General features: G+C 41.0%; 1 long non-coding RNA gene across 1 annotated transcript in view; it reads left to right on the top strand.

The window, feature by feature from the left end:
- Positions 1–76: 76 nt before the first annotated feature.
- LOC121272650 overlaps positions 77–8892 on the top strand; it is a 69386-nt gene continuing 60570 nt past the window's right edge. Inside the window, exons 1-2 of the long non-coding RNA XR_005941897.1 lie at positions 77–230; positions 3857–3921. This is a non-coding gene — a long non-coding RNA (uncharacterized LOC121272650). The remainder of the gene's footprint in view (positions 231–3856; positions 3922–8892) is intronic.

The following is an 8892-nucleotide window of genomic DNA, read 5'->3' as shown; positions in this document are numbered from 1 at the left end:
CCCACCCTGAACAGTGAGCTACAATTACACACACGAATCCAACAGCGATCCCTACAGTCGTAGAACCGCCAAAGAGGCAGGTTAATATTATACTTCCATCTGAGAGTTTGATCACTTTTGGATTTGAAAGGAGGCATTGGATAAAATGGGGGAAAAAATTCGCATACTGTTCAGCCCTGGTTTCAGGAAAGACTGGACAAGCGGGGGCTCTTTTCTCCAGGAGCTGGAAGGTAACCTGACAGAGGCCTTAAAATTATGAAAGAATGAGGAGATGTTTTCCACTTGCAGGGCAGACCAGACTTAGGAATCATAAATATAAGATAGCCAGTTATTAATAAATACGTTAAGGGAAAACTGCTTTGCCTAGAGAGTGGTGAGAATGTGGGAATTGCTACCACATGGAACATCATAGCTACCTTTAAAGAAGCTAGGTGAACATATAGGAAGACAGGAATGGAAAGGTATACTGATAGAGTGAGGTGAAGAGGGATGTGGCGAGGTCTTTGTGGAGCATTAACACTGGCACAGATCAGTCATTGTAATTCTTCACCCCACTCTGACCTTTCTTTCCATTTTCTTCCCACACTTTTCCAATGAAGCTCAATGTAAGTTCAAAGCCTAACAGCCCATCTTTCAATCCGCACTCTACAACCTTCCAAACTTAACATTTTGAGTCCAGCAATTTCAGTTCATAATCTGCCACAATTTTGAGTTTTATTTAGTTTTAGATGACGGTTGGTGGCGATTCCACTTTTCCTATTTACACCTCCTCTGGCTCCAGGTTTTATTTCTTTACGTGTCCTATTACTGTCTCCTTGTGCCTTGTATCATCTTCCCTTTTGTCATTTAATCTTTCCTGCCTATAAGAGGCCTTCATAGAGCCCTTCCCTTCTGTTCTTTATCCTCCTCTCTTTCCCTAGTTCTATATTTGCTTCCTATTATAACTCTGAGAAAGTTATTGACCTGAAATGTTAACTCAATTTCTTCCTTCATAGATGCTGCCAGACATGCTGAGTATTTGCCGCATTTTCTGTTTTTAATACAGGCTTAAACCATTTGCGCCAAATGGCCAATTTCCGTGTTGTAGACTCTAGGGTAACTCTATTTAATTCCGAGTCAGAGGCCAGTTCTACAAGTGGCAGTGCATTTTGTCACTAATGCATTCAGGACTGCATTAACGCATTGGCCTACGAGGCTTATTTCCAAGAGCCCCTTGAATACAGTTCACCGTAATTATGAACAGTGCTGCCTGCTGATTGTGTTAATTACAGAGCATATCAGGTAAGGACTCAGATTTGAGCTGTCAGGCAGGTTGGTTGCAGTGTTTCAGGTGCTTGACTATCATGTCTGAGCCATGGCCCCACTTGGGAAGAAACCTGTGAGCAGAGTACGGAATATGTCATTGGAGCTTAACAGTAGGTTGTGAAGAAGTTATGGACGAACTTCTAGATGACTATGAAGTTGTTTGCAAAGTTGAGTATGAATATGGTAGAAGATGATAGTAAGCATTGAACACAGTCTAAGTGCTTCAAGACATTTGCTAAATGTAAGGAACTACACAAGTTCCTGGAACATACACAGCTAGATGGGTTTTTTACATTCCCCATTAGTGAGCTGTGGACCTACAGAAGTAACACAGAGAGAGGTGAAATTGTAGCTCAACCACAAGCAGATTTTGATTACCAGCAAAATAAAGCATCTCAAAATGCCAGAATTCCCATGACAGGCTTATTCGATTAGATAATTAGTTTCGAAGCAGTGTTATCTTTTTTATATTCTGAAATAGAGATTATGTCAATCTAATAAAAAGAACTGCTTGGATTTTGACATGGAAGAATTTATGAACTGCTTAAGATACAAAGCCAAATCCTTTAAATAAAGTTATCCCTCAACACCTCACATAGTTAACAGTGATTCAGACACTTGTTTCCTGCTGATTTGTCCTTATTCATACCAATAACTTCACATCCCATTGTCTTTCGTGTTCAAGCACTGGTTCTTTGGATTATTATTTTAAATGAGATATTGAACTCACTTAAAAGCAGGCACAGCTCATCGTCTGCTCCGCGCTCAGCCAGTGAAATGCATACTTTTCACCTTGTAATTTCTACTATTAGTTCGATGTCACTTAATTTGTATTAACTTGGGGATGACACGGCCACTTGGTCCACAAGTGGAACAAGAAGAACAGTTCAAATTGTGACTGTGGCCATCCAAGTCAGACCATCACACAAATACTGAGCTCCTGGCCTGAGAGATCCATTCATGGTGGCATCACAACCATTCACATTGCATCAGTTGAAGTTGGTGAAAGGGTTGTTAAGCATCAAACTATATCAGCTTCCCCAGCCATAAAAATGGATATATATCTGATAATTAAAACTGCATTCTTACTTGACTGTGTGTATTTTGCTTCATTCAAAAGATTGGACAAGCTTCAAAATCATCTATGATTATTTTGCTAATCATCTTAAATTTATGTTCTATCATTATCAACCCTTCAGCATTGAAAACAGCTTCTCTTTATTTACTGTATTTGAACTGTTCATGATTTTGAATATCTCCATCAAATCCTCTCTTAGCCTTCTCTATTCTAAAGAGGATCACCACAGCTTCTCCAGTCTACATTTGTATGTAATCCTTCATCCCTGAACCCATCCTAGTAAATCTCTTCTGTACCTGCTTCAAAGCCTTTATGTCCTTCCTAAAGTATGCTGTCTGCTACTGAACACAATCCTGCAACTGTGGCTAAGCCTGGCTGAACATCAAACTGTAGTTGCATAAAGTTCTTGGGCTGAATTTTCACTTCGGCGTGCGGCTCCACGCCTGACATGGACAAGCGTCCAGATGTCATCGCACACTCATGCGAAATTTCGGTCGGTGGCCGCGTGCTGGATTCGGCAGCATTCTCGGTGACAGTTAAGAGAATTGTGAAGACCATTAATTCATTCATGCAATGGAATTTTTCCCTGCCTACCCAACCTTATGGTTGGCAGGTGGGCGTAAAGGCCAAACGGCCTTTGGATTTTTTTGGAAACCTCATCCATGGGTGGTGTGAGGTTTCCGATGTTAATTAAAAATAAAATAAAATGTTTAAATCTCATTTCGAACGTATCCCTGCTCATGTGACAAAGTCACATGAGGGGTCATGTTTTCCTTAATTTTACCATCTTTATTTGTAAAGTTAAAAATCTTCAGCTCCCTGAGGCAGCTCTGCACCTTCAGAGAGCTTTCTGTGAGCACACCCCCACGCTTGCGCTGACTTCGGCGCTCACCCTCCTCCTCACCTCCCACCCAGATAACGCTAAGTGTTTTAGCACACGATTCATGCTGGCTGCCCGTTAATTGGCCAGCTAGCCTGAGACCGCAGTTGCGGCCCAATCATGGGTGGCAGACTGTTGCCCGCTGCACCCACCCGAGGAGGGGAAAATCCTGCCCTTTAACTTTCTGCCATTAAGTATCTAATCTAGGAGTGAATTATTCACTCTGTACTCCCAGTGCACACTAATAGCACATAGCATGAATCACCCATATCTAATGTTAATTTGAATAGAATGATAGGCATGGGCTTGTCCCAGGAGTGCAGTTCATAATTTACCCTACGGTTATCAAGTTGTACAAATTTATATTTCACCCAACCATAAACTACATTTTCGATGCAAATTTAGCTTGTGAAAGGTATTTATTGTATTATTTTCAGATGTTAGAATAAATTATAGGAAAATCAGTTTTCAGAGGTTAGAAATATGTAGTTCAAATTTTCAACAAAATAAGGGAAGGAGTTGTCGATTGTACTGTTAAGTGAAACGTACTCAAACTAACCTGTTCACTAATGCTCAGTTTTGGGTTCTGTCAGAACGATTCAGCAACAGATCTCATGGCAGCCTTCGAACAAACCTTGTTACGAGCTGAATTCCGGAGGTAAGTTGAGGGTAATTACCCTTCATATCAAGACATGTTTAACTGCGTCCAGTAACTTTCAACCTTAGCTGGTCCCAGTAACAGCTTAATTAACTCTTTAATTAGGACAGATCCTGTAACAAGACCTTAGGAGATTATAAGTTTGATCGGTGTGTAGATGGGACAGCATCTTGTAGATTCTTCATCTTTAAGCTTCACAGAAGTCTGGCATTTTTGATTCGGTGTTTGTAAACTTGAAGGTGGTAGGAAAGGATTGTATGGATCAGACATACACTCCTAGGGTGAAAAGTAACACTCGTAATTTGTCAGGAAGCCTTTGATTCGATTCATTCCATGTGTCATGGTTGAGTTCACTGAATACAGAAAAAGGTTACAGGTCTTGTTAACATCCTGATTATAGCGCAGGAGACCAGAGCTCCAGAAATAACTCTGCTTATACACAGGCTGTTCCAGTACAGCTACAACAATGACATCTACCCGACAAAGTGGAAATTGCCCACCTGTGTCCTGTCCACATAAACCAGGACAAATCCAATCCAACCAACCATCATCCCATCAGTCCACTTTCAATCTTAAAGTGATGGAAGGTGTCATCGATAGGGCTATCAAGCAGAACTTAATCATGAATAGCCTGCTCGCTGGGTTTTGGTTGCACTAAAATCACTTAGTGCCAGACCTCATTACAGGCTTGGTTGAAACAATGATGAGCTGAATTCCAGGGTTGAGATGACATCAAGGCAGCAGTCGACCAAGCGTGGCACCAAGAAGCCCTAGTTTGCTGGCGTCTCTGGTCCTGGAAGATACCAGCGGCAGATGGTAAAATAGCTAGGGAACTGCTGAGTTGATTGCTGTAGAAACCTGAGGAAGAAGTGGAAACCCCATTCCTGTCTACAGGACGGAAGACCAGACTTTAGAAAACTTATGGAAATATCAAGGGTAGAGGAGGGCCTAGACAGAAATGGGGTTGAGAGATGCTATACCATCACTGAAAGAAACTAAAAATTTAAAGTAAATAGTTGCTCACTTTCCTCCCACAGTTACAATAAATATCTTACTTCTTTGCATTCCTTTGGTCATCTTCTCTAACTTCTATCACCTTTTTGTGCAAGTTTGTTTTGTGATTGATACTCGAGTTAAGCGTGCAGTAGGGGGCGCAGCCTCACCAGGCATAACACTAAAATCGAAGTAAAATTTACCCACTTATGCAGCAGCCATTTAACATATGAAGGATTTGCATCTATATAAAATGAGCTTCAGTACATGGCAGGCAGCGCGTCATTATATGTGTCCCAGAGAGAGTGAGATAGGGCAAAGATTGGGGCCTGAAGTTCTCTGCACACAGGGTTTCAGTCCTGGCTGCCCCCTCAGTGTCAGGCAAAGGATTCCCCTCCGCTGCCTCATAGCAGGGATATGAAAAATCAACAAGTCAGTTACCTCACAGCTACATTTGACCATTACTGTTCCCAGATACTGGTGGCAATGTCCGATGCTCATTCTGTGAAGCTGACATTATGAGATATGGAACCAAGGTAGTTAAATTGAGTTAAGGCACAGTTCAGTCTTTATCTAATTGAATAATGGAATAGTCTTGAGGGGGTGAATGGCCTTCTACTTCTATGCAATGTTGGGGGATTTCCTGTAAATCCCGTACTATTACTGAAATGATTGTTTAGCAAATTACACTTCTCTGTAAATCAAAACGCTGGCTGACTATCTCCTCACAGTAGCCATCTTGGTAAGTGGACTGTCCAGAGTGGCTCTACAAGCTAAGGTGCAGAGTTGAATACTTACTCTGAGCTGAGTTAGCTGACCTCACCTATGATGCCACTAAGAATTGTCACAGTTGACCTCTTCATACATGAACCAGACTAGATGTGGAGGGGGTGAAAATCAGCCAAAGCTCTTGCTGCTGATCCAGATAACTCAATGAAAAGTACTCATATGGATTAGATGACAGCAAGATTGACTCAGCTTTAACTGTGGCACAGTCCACGGGCAGTTAGTAGACAAATAACCACCAATCCATTCCTCACTCCATATTGGTGCCTTTAAGGGAGGTGAGGGGGGAGACTGGTATCAAACTATAAAATTGAGTTAAAAATAAATGATAGGATATGGGGGCAATTGTAACTTAACCTACACATCAGGAAATTGACTGGATTGAGTGTAATGCTTGTTTCTCACCAAACGCAATTTTACTCTCAACGTTCCACTCAATTCTCCGGGTTTCCCATCTTGAGTTAAGTTAAAATTGCCTCCATGGGTCACTATCTATCAATGACCATAGGTAAGGGAGGTCATTTGGTCTGGGTAGTTCATCCTTCACTAGAAAACCACAACCCTCTCCACTATAGCATCTGGCTGGCTTTCCATTCTACCAAATACATTTTAGTCTTCTAAAACTCATACATGTCACAGTGTTAGATATCTTTTAGTTCACAGAAAATCTTATTGTAAGTATCTTGTACTAACAGTGTCTCAAGTTGGGTATCATAAGCCAGATCCTGGGTTCACACCTCTAAATCTGCTGACTTCCTCTTTTCCCCTCATTCTACCTTCTCACTACCTTTCTTCTCAGCAATAAATCCAGCCACAACCAGTGTCCACTCCTGGAGTTGGGTTAAAGCACTCCTGTGTAAAATGTGAAACAACAATCAGTGTTTTTATGGAACTTTACCAATTCAATTGTTTTGCATGTGAGAGTCTAACTTTTGTGTTCTTAAGGTGTTGTTTGCAGCTTTGACCTATGCAGTTGCTAGGAGTAGGCAAGGGAAGAAAGAGAAAGATGATAGAGATTGAATGCAGTGCTGGGTAATGTAATTCTAGTTTCAGATACTATAATGTCTATTTCAGGCACTCCTTAATCTTTATTGCTATATTTTTGAATGAGCAAACAATTAAGAATAGAACAACCATTAATTATACCTAATTGAGAGATTGGGCAGGTGGTGGCATAGTGGTATTGTCACTGGACTAGTATTCCAGAGACCCAGAGTAATGCTCTCGGCACCTGGGTTTGAATCCTACCACGGCAGATGGTGAAATTTGAATTCAATAAAAAATCTGGAATTAAAAGCCTCATGACGACCATGAAATCATTGTTGTAAAAACCCATCTGGTTCACTAATGCCCTTTGGAGAAGAAAATCTGCTGTCCTTACCTGGTCTGGCTTACATGTGACTCCAGACCCACAGCAATGTGGTTAACTCTTCAATGCCTTCTAAGCAGGGGCACTTCGTGGATGGGTAATAAATGCTGATCTAGCCAGTGATGCTCACATCCCCTGAATGAATTTTTAAAAAAAATAAATTCTACAGAATTTATAAAGCATATAGGGGAAGATTTATATATCAATTGTATTTTGTAGATCATACTAAATCCATTTCAACTTCTTTTCCCCTCAAATCTCTTCTTTCTGCTCCTTCTCTCCATCTTTTTTTTATTTCTCTTCCCACTCTTTGCTCCTCTTTTTTTTCCATCTTGCTTTCTGTCATCTTTGTCTCCTTTCCTCTCTTCTCCTTCACTCCCCTTTTGATTACTATCTTCTGTTCCTATGTTGTTTCCCTGCTCTCTTGTTCACCCAATTCATCCTTTCTTTCTCTGTCCCTTGCTCACGTTGTCTTTCCTGTTTCCAAAATAAATTAGATATTTGAAAATCACTCGCATTTAATTCACATCTCATCACACAGTTAGGAAAGGGGCGTGCAGTCTGGCTAAAGCATATTCATTCAAGACATCACTGGTGAAATGATTCATTATTTTTACTTTGTGTTGAAGCTGTGATGAAGTCACATGTGTAGGTTCTGTGTTTTTTATATTTATCCTCTGAAGCTGAATGCAAGTTTAACGTGTAATCCCCTGGCAATTTGCGGAGGTGTTACTGATGGGAGTTGAATGTCAGCAAAACACTTCAGGAATGTATCTGTGGAGGTTTATTCTTCAAACACCATCTCTGATCCTGCTCTTGGTGATTGCAGACAAAATATTAGAGTAAGTGTTGATATTGGCTGTAACACAAAGGTATCGTTAATTCAAGTCTGAGTGGGCTGTCCAGATATTTCTAAAATTATATACCAGACATAAAAGGCTGAGTTTCTTTTGTCTTTTTTCCCCACTTCCTTCTGTATCTCTTGAATTGGAGACTTTATTAAAAGTTCTCAGTAAATTTTCATCAAAAGTCAGGCAGATGCCAGGACTCCAAGCAGGATCCCCTATCTTCACCTAATCTTTAAAAAAAAATCTTGCATTTAAATGATGCCTTTCATGGCCTAAGGATGTTTTGAAGTTCTTTAGTCAATTGAGTACTTTAAGTGTAGTCACTGCTGTAATATAAACACAGCAGTCACTTTGTGCACAGCAAGCTCCCACAAACAATCTCATATACTGTAGTGCTACAGGATCTTTTTACATCCATCTGAGAAGACAGGTGGGGTTTTAATTTAATATCACATCCAAATGATGGCTGCCTCTGACAGTCCACACTCCCTCAGCTCTGTACTGGGAGTGACAGCCTAGATTTTTTCCTCAATTCAAGGTGGGACTTGAACTCCCTGGCTCAGAAGTGTTACCCACTGAGCCACACCTGACATGTAATTTAGTAAAAGGTGGCAATCTCAGATGGAGCTGAGCAGGTCAGTCAGTAACAGTGACTTTATCCAGTAAGCAGTTGAACCCTATAAACCAAGATAGTCTCTCATTCAACACTCAGTCCGTATTGAGTTGATTGATCCCAGCTTAGGAAGTAGTCGGTGAGCCTCTTGGCCTTAGTGGTGATGGGTTGGGGAGAACAGGGAGTGAAGAAAATCAGTCAGGGTTCCCACTGCAATCTCCTCTCCTTTGACTGGAAGAATGTACATTTCAAATGAGGCCAGGCTTGGCTGTGGTATGCCCCTATAGCTGAATAGGCTATCTTTCCTCATTGGGGAGGCTCACGTTATTAGGGGAATACAAGCCAATTGGAAATTTGTTCAT

The sequence above is a fragment of the Carcharodon carcharias genome, chromosome 34 (genome assembly GCF_017639515.1).
Source record: "Carcharodon carcharias isolate sCarCar2 chromosome 34, sCarCar2.pri, whole genome shotgun sequence".
Classification (NCBI taxonomy): Eukaryota; Metazoa; Chordata; class Chondrichthyes; order Lamniformes; family Lamnidae; genus Carcharodon; species Carcharodon carcharias.
This window is presented reverse-complemented; position numbering and strand designations above follow the sequence as displayed.